Source organism: Lampetra planeri, unplaced genomic scaffold, assembly GCF_965212315.1.
Source record: "Lampetra planeri unplaced genomic scaffold, kcLamPlan1.2.h2 scaffold_1785, whole genome shotgun sequence".
Lineage (NCBI taxonomy): Eukaryota > Metazoa > Chordata > Hyperoartia > Petromyzontiformes > Petromyzontidae > Lampetra > Lampetra planeri.
In genome coordinates this window covers 12,502-25,451 of record NW_027614524.1, presented here as the reverse complement: position 1 = coordinate 25,451, position 12,950 = coordinate 12,502, and the positions used below count along the sequence as shown (strand labels likewise).

At 61.7% G+C, this 12,950-nt stretch overlaps 1 long non-coding RNA gene across 2 annotated transcripts; it reads left to right on the top strand.

The window, feature by feature from the left end:
• Nucleotides 1-161: 161 nt before the first annotated feature.
• On the top strand, nt 162-12,538 carry LOC144739912 (uncharacterized). Of its 2 annotated transcripts, none has more exons than XR_013589542.1 (9): nt 162-243; nt 1,480-1,544; nt 3,365-3,452; nt 4,237-4,296; nt 5,604-5,883; nt 7,264-7,348; nt 7,684-7,757; nt 9,387-9,474; nt 12,457-12,538. It is a non-coding gene; the product is annotated as an uncharacterized LOC144739912 (long non-coding RNA). The 2 variants fall into 2 exon arrangements; XR_013589541.1 differs by having other exon boundaries at nt 5,577-5,883.
• Nucleotides 12,539-12,950: the final 412 nt, after the last annotated feature.

Below are 12,950 nucleotides of genomic sequence, written 5' to 3'. Positions count from 1 at the left end.
CACTCAGCCACCCACCCACCCCACTCACCCATACATTCACCCACCCATCCATTCACCCACCCCCTCACCCACCCACTCACCCACTCCACCCACTCACCCACTCCACCCACCCACTGACCCACTCACCCACCCACTCACCCAGCCACTTACTCACCCCCTCCCCTTCCTACCCAGTGATCTCTAGGAACGTGTTCATGACCTCGCCTCCCAGTCAATCGGCAAACAGCTCAGACAGCGATTCCGGTGAGACTCCCCGTGTCTCCCTCCCCGTGCCTCCCTCCCCGTGTCCTCCCTCCCCCGTGTCTCCCTCCCCGTGTCTCCCTCCCCGTGTCTCCCTCCCCGTGCCTCCCCCCGGTCTCCCTCCCCGTGTCTCCCTCTCCCGGTCTCCCTCTCCGCGTCTCCCTCCCCGCGTCTCCCTCCCCGCGTCTCCCTCCCCGCGTCTCCCTCCCGCGTCTCCCTCCCCGCGTCTCCCTCCCCGCGTCTCCCTCCCCGCGTCTCCCTCCCCGCGTCTCCCTCCCCGCGTCTCCCTCCCCGCGTCTCCCTCCCCGCGTCTCCCTCCCCGCGTCTCCCTCCCCGCGTCTCCCTCCCCGCGTCTCCCTCCCCGCGTCTCCCTCCCCGCGTCTCCCTCCCGCGTCTCCCTCCCCGCGTCTCCCTCCCCGCGTCTCCCTCCCCGCGTCTCCCTCCCCGCGTCTCCCTCCCCGCGTCTCCCTCCCCGCGTCTCCCTCCCCGCGTCTCCCTCCCCGCGTCTCCCCTCCCCGCGTCTCCCTCCCCGCGTCTCCCTCCCCGCGTCTCCCTCCCCGCGTCTCCCTCCCCGCGTCTCCCTCCCCGCGTCTCCCTCCCCGCGTCTCCCTCCCCGCGTCTCCCTCCCCGCGTCTCCCTCCCGCGTCTCCCTCCCGCGTCTCCCCTCCCCGCGTCTCCCTCCCCGCGTCTCCCTCCCCGCGTCTCCCTCCCCGCGTCTCCCTCCCCGCGTCTCCCTCCCCGCGTCTCCCTCCCCGCGTCTCCCTCCCCGCGTCTCCCTCCCCGCGTCTCCCCTCCCCGCGTCTCCCTCCCCGCGTCTCCCTCCCCGCGTCTCCCTCCCCGCGTCTCCCTCCCCGCGTCTCCCTCCCCGCGTCTCCCTCCCCGCGTCTCCCCCCCCCCGCGTCTCCCTCCCCGGTCTCCCTCCCCGCGTCTCCCTCCCCGCGTCTCCCTCCCCGCGTCTCCCTCCCGCGTCTCCCTCCGCGTCTCCCTCCCCGCGTCTCCCTCCCGCGTCTCCTCCCCGTCTCCCCTCCCCGCGTCTCCCTCCCCGCGTCTCCCTCCCCGCGTCTCCCTCCCCGCGTCTCCCTCCCCGCGTCTCCCTCCCCGCGTCTCCCTCCCCGCGTCTCCGCCCCCCTGTGAACCCGCCCCCTGTGATGCCCCCCCCCGTGACTCCGCCCCCGTGACCTCCTCCCCTGTGACCCCCCCCCGTGACCCCGCCCCCCTCCCGTGACCCCCCCACCATAGAGGAGTCCAAGCCGAGTGGTTTCGTCTGAAGCCGGCGACGCTCATCGCTGGGAGAAGCAGCGAGGGTGAGGGGCACGGGGGGGGGGGGGTCATGGGGGGGGTCACGAGGGTGAGGGGCACGGGGGGGGGGTCATGGGGGGGGTCACGAGGGTGAGGGGCACGGGGGGTGGGGTCATGGGGGGGGTCACGAGGGTGAGGGGCACGGGGAGGTGGGGTCATGGGGGGGTCACGAGGGTGAGGGGCAGAGGGGGTGGGGTCATGGGGGGGGTCACGAGGGTGAGGGGCACGGGGGGTGGGGTCATGGGGGGGTCACGAGGGTGAGGGGCACGGGGGGTGGGGTCATGGGGGGGTCACGAGGGTGAGGGGCACGGGGTGGTGTCATGTGGGGGGGTCACGAGGGTGAGGGGCATGGGGAGGTGGGGGTCATGGGGGGGTCACGAGGGTGAGGGGCACGGGGGGGTGGGGTCATGGGGGGGTCACGAGGGTGAGGGGCACGGGGGGTGGGGTCATGGGGGGGTCACGAGGGTGAGGGGCACAGGGGGTGGTGTCATGGGGGGGGTCACGAGGGTGAGGGGCATGGGGAGGTGGGGTCATGGGGGGGGTCACGAGGGTGAGGGGCACGGGGGGTGGGGGTCATGGGGGGGGTCACGAGGGTGAGGGGCACGGGGGGGTGGGGTCATGGGGGGGTCACGAGGGTGAGGGGCACGGGGGGTGGGGTCATGGGGGGGTCACGAGGGTGAGGGGCACGGGGGGTGGGGTCATGGGGGGGGTCACGAGGGTGAGGGCACGGAGGGTGGGGTCATGGGGGGGTCACGAGGGTGAGGAGCATGGGGAGGTGGGGTCATGGGGGGGTCACGAGGGTGAGGGGCACGGGGGGTGGGGTCATGGGGGGGGTCACGAGGGTGAGGGGCACGGGGGGTAGGGTCATGGGGGGGTCACGAGGGTGAGGGGCATGGGGGGGGTGGGGTCATGGGGGGGGTCACGAGGGTGAGGGGCACCGGGGGGTGGGGTCATGGGGGGGTCACGAGGGTGAGGGGCACGGGAGGGTGGGGGTCATGGGGGGGTCACGGGGGAGGGGGGGTCACGGGGGACATTGATGGAGACAAAAAGAACAGATGCATAGGGACACTCACTGTCTACCCCCCCTCCCCCGTGTCTCCCCCCCCGTGTCTCCCCCCACTGTGTCTCCCCCCACCCGTATCTCCCCCCACCGTGTCTCCCCCCACCGTGTCTCCGCCCGTGTCTCCCCCCACCGTGTCTCCCCCCACTGTGTCTCCCCCCACCGTGTCTCCGCCCGTGTCTCCCCCCGTGTCTCCCCCCGTGTCTCCCCCCACCGTATCTCCCCCCACCGTGTCTCCCCCCACCGTGTCTCCCCCCACCGTGTCTCCCCCCCGTGTCTACCCCCGTGTCTCCCCCCGTGTCTCCCCCCACCGTATCTCCCCCCACCGTGTCTCCCCCCCACCGTGTCTCCCCCCACCGTGTCTCCCCCCCGTGTCTCCGCCCGTGTCGTCCGCCCGTGTCTCCCCCCGTGTCTCCCCCCGTGTCTCCCCCCGTGTCTCCCCCCACCGTATCTCCCCCCACCGTGTCTCCCCCCCACCGTATCTCCCCCCACCGTGTCTCCCCCCACCGTGTCTCCCCCCACCGTGTCTCCCCCCCGTGTCTCCGCCCGTGTCTCCGCCCGTGTCTCCCCCCGTGTCTCCCCCCGTGTCTCCCCCCGTGTCTTCCCCCCACCGTATCTCCCCCCACCGTGTCTCCCCCCACCGTGTCTCCCCCCACCGTGTCTCCCCCCCGTGTCTACCCCCGTGTCTCCCCCCGTGTCTACCCCCGTGTCTCCCCCCGTGTGTCCACCCGTGTTTCCCACCGTGTCTCCCCCCCGTGTCTCCAGCTGAGTCAGGAGTGAAGTTTCGCTCGGTTTCTCCGCCCAGCGACGCTCCACGCCCCTCCTACTCAGCAACCTCCTCCTCCTGCAGCTGGTGACTCACCCAACTCACCCACCCACTCACCCACCCACTCACTCAGTCACTCACCCACCCACTCACCCACTCACCCACTCACCCACTCACCCACTCACTCACCACCCACGCCACTCACTCACCCACTCACTCACCCACCCACTCACCCACCCACTGACCACCCACTCACCCACCCACTCACCCACCCACTCACTCACTCACCCACTCACTCACCCACCCACTCACCCACCCACTGACCCACCCACTCACCCACTCACTCACCCACCCACTCACTCACTTCACCCACTCACTCACTCACCCACCCACTCACCCACCCACTGACCCACCCACTCACCCACCCACTCACTCACCCACTCACTCACCCACCCACCCACTCACCCACCCACTGACCCACTCACCCACCCACTCACCAGAGGTCGCAAACGGGTTTTGATTCCTTACCCGTACCCGGCTGGGTACGGGTAGCCGGGTATCGGGTACCTGGTTGCGACCTCTGCCACTCACCCACTCACCCACCCCACCCCCTCACCCAATCACACAATCATTCGCGTACTCACTCAATCACTCGTCCACTCAATCACCCACTCACCCACCCACTCTCTCACCTACCCATTAACCCACTCACCCACTCACTCACTCACCCACCCACTCACTCACTCACCCACTCACTCACCCACCCACTCACCATCCACTCACCCACCCCACCACCCACTCACCCACCCACTCTCTCACCTACCCACTAACCCACCCACTCACCACCCTCTTTCTGTCTCTGTGGGCGTAGAGAAGACACTGACGGTGCCTCTGCTGAAGCCAGCCACGCTACACCCTCCCCCCTTCCTTGGTGAGCTACCCCCCTCACGCACCTACTCACCTGCTCACTCACTCACCCACTCGCCCACCCCCTCACCCCTCTCACCTCACCTGCTCACTCACTCACCCACTCACTCACCCACCACCCACTCACCCACCCACCCACTCATCCACTCACCCACTCACCTCACCTGCTCACTCACTCACCCACGCACTCACACATTCACTCACTCACATATTAACTCACCGACTCACTCACTCTGTCACTCACCCACGCAGTCACTCACCCATTCACCTACTCACCCACTCACCCACCTACTCACTCACCCATCCACTCACTCGCTCACCCACTCACCACTCACCTACCCTCTCACGCATTCACATGATGGTTGTTGATTAGTGGTAGTTTAATTGTTACTGTAGTTGTGGCGGTTGTTGTGGCTGAATTGTGGTTGTGGCTAGAGGCCAGCCGAAACCGAATTTTGGTCGGCCTCTAGTTGTGGTGGTTGTTGTTGTTGTGGCGTTTAGTGTTGTGGTTGAATTGTGGTTTGTGGCAGTTGTTGTTGTTGTAGTGGTTAGTGTTGTGGTTGAATTGTAGTTGTGGTTGTGGCAGTTGTTGTTGTTGTGGTGGTTAGTGTTGTGGTTGAATTGTGGTTGTGGCGGTTAGTGTTGTGGTTGAATTGTGGTTGTGATTGTGGCGGTTGTTGTTGTGGTGGTTAGTGTTGTGGTTGAATTGTGGTTGTGGTTGTGGCGGTTGTTGTTGTTGTGGTGGTTAGTGTTGTGGTTGAATTGTGGTTGTGGTTGTGGCGGTTGTTGTTGTTGTGGTGGTTGTTGTTGTTGTGGTGGTTAGTGTTGTGGTTGAATTGTGGTTGTGGTTGTGGCGGTTGTTGTTGTGGCGGTTAGTGTTGTGGTTGAATTGCGGTTGTGATTGTGGCGATTGTTGTTGTTGTGGTGGTTAGTGTTGTGGTTGAATTGTGGTTGTGGCGGCTAGTGTTGTGGTTGAATTGTGGTTGTGATTGTGGCGGTTGTTGTTGTTGTGGTGGTTAGTGTTGTGGTTGAATTGTGGTTGTGGTTGTGGCGGTTGTTGTTGTTGTGGTGGTTAGTGTTGTGGTTGAATTGTGGTTGTGGTTGTGGCGGTTGTTGTTGTGGCGGTTAGTGTTGTGGTTGAATTGCGGTTGTGATTGTGGCGGTTGTTGTTGTTGTGGCGTTTAGTGTTGTGGTTGAATTGTGATTGTGGCGGTTGTTGTTGTTGTGGCGGTTAGTGTTGTGGTTGAATTGTAGTTGTGGTTGTGGCGGTTGTTGCTGTTGTAGGTTCCTCCGTTGCATCTCTGCCTGAAGGTTCTGCCAGTGAAAAGGCGTCCGGTGAAGCGGAGGAGACAGATCGGGGAGACACGGTGGAGACGCAGGGAGACACTGGGGAGACACGGGGAGACACGGAGACACGGGGAGACGCGGAGACACGGGGAGACGCTGGGGAGACACGGGGAAGATGCCGGGGGATATGCGGGGAGACGCCGGGGAGACACGGGGAGACGCCGAGGAGACACAGGGAGACACGGAGGAGACGGCTCGGGGAGACGCGGAGGAGACACAGGGAGACACGGAGACACGGGGAGACGTGAGTACGGACACGTCGGCACGCAGGGGAGACACGGGGAGACACGGGGAGCCACGGGGAGACACGGGGGCACACGGGGAGACACGCGGAGACACGGGGAGACACGGGGACACACGGGGAGACACGCGGAGACACGGGGAGACATGTGGAGACACGGGGAGCCACGGGGAGACACGGGGGCACACGGGGAGACACGCGGAGACACGGGGAGACATGCGGAGACACGGGGAGACACGGGGAGACACGGGGGCACACGGGGAGACACGCGGAGACACGGGGAGACACGGGGGAGACACGGGGAGACACGGGGAGACACGTGGAGACACGGGGAGACACGGGGAGACACGTGGAGACACGCGGAGACACGTGGAGACACGGGGAGGGTGGGGGAGACACGCGGAGACACGGGGGAGACACGCGGGGGACATGGAGAGACATGGGGGAGACACGGGGGGCACACGGGGAGACACGTGGAGACACGTGGAGACACGGGGAGGGGTGGGGGTAGACACGCGGAGACACGCGGAGACACGTGGAGACACGTGGAGACACGTGGGGGGTAGACACGCGGAGACACGCGGAGGGTGGGGGTAGACACGCGGAGACACGTGGAGACACGTCACACTTTGTCACCGGCTCCTCTGATGGCCACAGCTGCAGCACGGAATTCTTGATGTGGGTGGGGGCGGGGCGGGTGGTGAGCGGGCGGGTGAGCGGGCAGGTGAGCGGGGTGAGTGGTGAGGTGGGTGGGTGAGTGGGTGGGTGGGTGAGTGAGTGGGTGGGTGAGTGGGTGAGTGGGTGGTGTGGGTGGGTGGGTGAGGTGGGTGGTGGGTGGGTGAGTGGGTGGGTGAGTGGGTGGGTGAGTGGGTGAGTGGGTGGGGAGTGGGTGGGTGGGGTGAGTGGGTGGGTGGGTGGGTGGTGGGTGGGTGGGTGGGTGGGTGGGTGAGTGGGTGGGTGGGTGGGTGAGTGGGTGGGTGGGTGGGTGAGTGGGTGGGTGGGTGGGTGAGTGGGTGGGTGGGTGGGTGAGTGGGTGGGTGGGTGGGTGGGTGAGTGGGTGGGTGGGTGGGTGGGTGAGTGGGTGGGGTGGGTGGGTGGGTGAGTGGGTGGGTGGGTGGGTGGGTGAGGGAGTGAGTGAGGGAGTGAGTGGGCGAGTGGGGCGAGTGGGCGAGTGGGACGAGTGAGTGGGTGGGTGGATGGGTGAGTGTGTGAGTGGGTGGGGTGAGTGAGTGAGTGGGGTGAGTGGGTGAGTGGGTGGGGTGAGCGGGCGAGTGGGGTGAGCGGGTGTGAGCGGGAGTGAGCGGGGTGGGCGAGTGAGTGAGTGAGTGCCAAGGTGAGGATGACGACCCCCCCCCCCCGTGCCGTGCCCCCCCCCCCCCCAAGGCCTCCAAGGACCCGGCCAGCCTCCTGCCTCCAGCAGAGAAGCAGAACAACAACAAAAAAAACAACAACAACCAAGAGAGACAAGGTCAGTAGCACCACAACTACCACCACCACAACTACCACCACCACCACTATCACCACCACCACTATCACCACCACTATCACCCCACCACAACCACTACCACAACCAAGGTTGTTGTTGAGTATGGTTGTTGTTGAGTTGGTTGTTGTTGAGTTGGTGGTCGTGGTGGTGGTGCACCACTATCACCACCACAACCACTACCACAACCAAGGTTGTTGTTGAGTATGGTTGTTGTTGAGTTGGTTGTTGTTGAGTTGGTGGTCGTGGTGGTGGTGGTGGTGGTGGTTGTGGTGGTGGTGGTTGTTGTAAAATTGTGGTGATTGTTGTGGAATGGACAGGAAGTTGGCGGTTCATCAGAGGAGGATTCTGGGACAAACTACTTCCTGCAGTGTCTACCACAGCCAGCGTGGGGGTCAGAGGACAGCGCAACAACCACAACAACCACAACCACCACCACCACAACCACCACCACAACAACAACCACCACAACAACCACCACAACAACCACCACAACAACCACCACAACCACCACCACAACAACCACCACAACAACCACCACAACAACCACCACAACAACCACCACAACAACCACCACAACCACCACCACAACAACCACCACAACAACCACCACAACCACCACAACCATCACCACTGTCACCACAACAACAACAATCACCATAACTACCACCACAACAACCATCACAACTACCACCACAACAACCATCACAACAACCACTACCACCACAACAACCACCACAACCACAACCACCACCACAACAACCATCACAACCACCACCACAACCACCACCACCACAACCACCACAACCACCAACACAACAACCACCACAACAACCACCACAACCACCACCACAACCACCACAACAACCATCACAACCATCACCACCACAACAACCACCGTCACCACAACATCAACAATTACCACAACTACCACCACAACAACCACTACCCCCCCCCCCCGTGTCTCACCGTGTCTCCTCGTGTCTCACCGTGTCTCACCGTGTCTCCTCGTGTCTCACCGTGTCTCACCGTGTCTCCTCGTGTCTCACCGTGTCTCACCGTGTCGCCTCGTGTCTCACCGTGTCTCCTCGTGTCTCACCGTGTCTCCTCGTGTCTCCTCGTGTCTCACCGTGTCTCCTCGTGTCTCACCGTGTCTCACCGTGTCTCCTCGTGTCTCCTCGTGTCTCCTCGTGTCTCCCCCGTGTCTCCCCCGTGTCTCCTTGTGTCTCACCGTGTTTCCTCGTGTCTCACCGTGTCTCCCCGTGTCTCCCCGTGTCTCACCGTGTCTCCTCGTGTCTCACCGTGTCTCACCGTGTCTCCCCGTGTCTCTCCCCGTGTCTCTCCCCGTGTCTCTCCCCGTGTCTCCCCCGTGTCTCCCCCGTGTCACCCCGTGTCTCCCCGTGTCTCCCCCGTGTCTCACTGTGTCTCTCCGTGTCTCCCCCGTGTCTCACCGTGTCTCCCCCTGTCTCACCGTGTCTCCCCCGTGTCTCACCGTGTCTCACCTTGTCTCCCCGTGTCTCCCCCTGTCTCACCGTGTCTCCCCCTTGTCTCCCCGTGTCTCCCCGTGTCTCCCCCGTGTCTCACCGTGTCTCCCCGTATTTCACCGTGTCTCCCCCGTGTCTCACCGTGTCTCCCCCGTGTCTCCCCCGTGTCTCCCCCGTGTCTCACCGTGTCTCACCGTGTCTCCCCCGTGTCTCCCACGTGTCTCACCGTGTCTCCCCATATCTCACCGTGTCTCCCCCGTGTCTCACCGTGTCTCTCCCATGTCTCACCGTGTCTCTCCCATGTCTCACCGTGTCTCCCCGTGTCTCACCCTGTCTCACCGTGTCTCCCCCGTGTCTCCCACGTGTCTCACCGTGTCTCACCGTGTCTCCCCATATCTCACCGTGTCTCCCCCGTGTCTCACCGTGTCTCTCCCATGTCTCACCGTGTCTCTCCCATGTCTCACCGTGTCTCTCCCATGTCTCACCGTGTCTCCCCGTGTCTCACCCTGTCTCCCCGTGTCCCCCCTGTGTCTCTGTAGGGGACGCTCCAAGGCAGAGGGAGAGTTGCTGTTCCCAGCCACAGAAACAACATTCGTCTTCGGACAAAACATGAACGAGAGGGTGGTGGTGAGTACAACAACAACCACCACAATCACCACAATCACCACAGCCACCACAACCACCACAACCACCACAACAACCACAGCCACCACAACAACCACAGCCACCACAACAATCACAGCCACCACAACAACCACCACAGCCACCCACAGCCACCACAACCACCCACAACCCACCACAACCACCACTACCACAACAACACTACCACAACAACCACTACCACAACAACCACTACCACAACCACTACCACAACCACCACAGCCACCACAACCACAACAACCACCCACCAACCACAACAACCACTACCACAACAACCACAACCACCACAACCACCACAACCACTACTCCCACCACAGCCACCACAACCACCACAACCCACAACAACCACTACCACAACCACCACAACCACCACAACCACTACCACAACCACCACAACCACCACAACCACCACAGCCACCACAACCACCACAACCACAACAACCCACCAACCACCACAACCACCAACAACCACAACCACAACAACCACTACCACAACAACCACTACCACCACAACCACCACCACCACAACCACCACAACCACCACAACCACCACAACCACAACAACCACTACCACAACAACCACTACCACAACAACCACCACAACCACAACAACCACTACCACAACAACCACTACCACAACAACCACCACAACCACAACCACCACAACCACAACAACCACTACCACAACCACCACAACCACCACAACCACAACAACCACTACCACAACAACCACTACCACAACCACCACAACCACAACCACCACAACCACCCACAACCACCACAGCCACCACAACCACCACAACCACAACAACCACTACCACAACAACCACTACCACAACAACCACCACAACCACAACAACCACTACCACAACAACCACTACCACAACAACCACCACAACCACAACCACCACAACCACAACAACCCACTACCCACAACAACCACTACCACAACCACCACAACCACCACAACCACCACAACCACCACAGCCACCACAACCACCACAACCACAACAACCACTACCACAACAACCACTACCACAACAACCACTACCACAACAACCACCACAACCACCACAACCACTACTCCCACCACAGCGACCACAACCACCACAACCACCACAACCACCACAACCACAACAACCACTACCACAACAACCACTACCACAACAACCACTACCACAACAACCACTACCACAACCACCACAACCACCACAACCACCACAACCACCACAACCACCACAGCCACCACAACCACCACAACCACAACAACCACTACCACAACAACCACTACCACAACAACCACCACAACCACAACAACCACTACCACAACAACCACTACCACAACAACCACTACCACAACCACCACAACCACCACAACCACCACAACCACCACAACCACCACAGCCACCACAACCACCACAACCACAACAACCACTACCACAACAACCACCACAACCACAACCACCACAACCACAACAACCACTACCACAACAACCACTACCACAACCACCACAACCACCACAACCACCACAACCACCACAACCACCACAGCCACCACAACCACCACAACCACAACAACCACTACCACAACAACCACTACCACAACAACCACTACCACAACAACCACCACAACCACCACAACCACTACTCCCACCACAGCGACCACAACCACCACAACCACCACAACCACCACAACCACCACAACCACCACTACCACAACAACCACTACCACAACAACCACTACCACAACAACCACTACCACAACCACCACAGCCACCACAACCACAACAACCACCACAACCACAACAACCACTACCACAACAACCACAACCACCACAACCACCACAACCACTACTCCCACCACAGCCACCACAACCACCACAACCACAACAACCACTACCACAACCACCACAACCACCACAACCACTACCACAACCACCACAACCACCACAACCACCACAGCCACCACAACCACCACAACCACAACAACCACTACCACAACCACCACAACCACAACAACCACTACCACAACAACCACTACCACAACAACCACTACCACAACAACCACCACAACCACCACAACCACCACAACCACCACAACCACAACAACCACTACCACAACAACCACTACCACAACAACCACCACAACCACAACAACCACTACCACAACAACCACTACCACAACAACCACCACAACCACAACCACCACAACCACAACAACCACTACCACAACCACCACAACCACCACAACCACAACAACCACTACCACAACAACCACTACCACAACCACCACAACCACCACAACCACCACCACAACCACCACAACCACCACAGCCACCACAACCACCACAACCACAACAACCACTACCACAACAACCACTACCACAACAACCACCACAACCACAACAACCACTACCACAACAACCACTACCACAACAACCACCACAACCACAACCACCACAACCACAACAACCACTACCACAACAACCACTACCACAACCACCACAACCACCACAACCACCACAACCACCACAACCACCACAACCACCACAGCCACCACAACCACCACAACCACAACAACCACTACCACAACAACCACTACCCACAACAACCACTACCACAACAACCACCACAACCACCACAACCACTACTCCCACCACAGCGACCACAACCACCACAACCACCACAACCACCACAACCACAACAACCACTACCACAACAACCACTACCACAACCACCCACAACCACCACAACCACTACTCCCCACCACAGCGACCACAACCACCACAACCACCAATACCATGCCCCCCCCCCCCCCCCCATGCCCCCTTATCCCTCCCCCCGTGACCCCCACATGACCCCCTTTCCCCCCCCACTGTGACCCCCCCCCGTGACCCCCCCCTCCCCCCCCGGTGACCCCTCGTGACCCCCCCGTGACCCCCGTGACAGAGCCCTGTGCGTGGCGACGAGGCTGAGCGTGGAGCTGAGGGCAGCGAGCGGGACGGAGGGGAGGGGGGGGAGGAGGGGGGGGGAGACGTCAACAACAACAACAACAGCAGCAGCAGCAGCCACCACGTCAACAACAACAACCTTGATGACGTCATCGTCGCCGTCGTCACGCGGGAATCACTCGCCCGGCGTGTCGACGCTCACCGGTAAACTCACCCTCACGCTCACCGTGTATCACACTCACCCTCACGCTCACCCTCACACTCACCCTCATACTCGCCCTCGCGCTCACCCCTCGCACTCACCCTCGCGCTCACCCTCATGCTCACCCTCACCGTGTATCATACTCACCCTCATGCTCACCCTCGCACTCACCCTCACCGTGTATCACACTCACCCTCATGCTCACCCTCACACTCACCCTCATACTCACCCTCACACTCACCCTCACGCTCACACTCACCCTCATACTCACCCTCACACTCACCCTCACG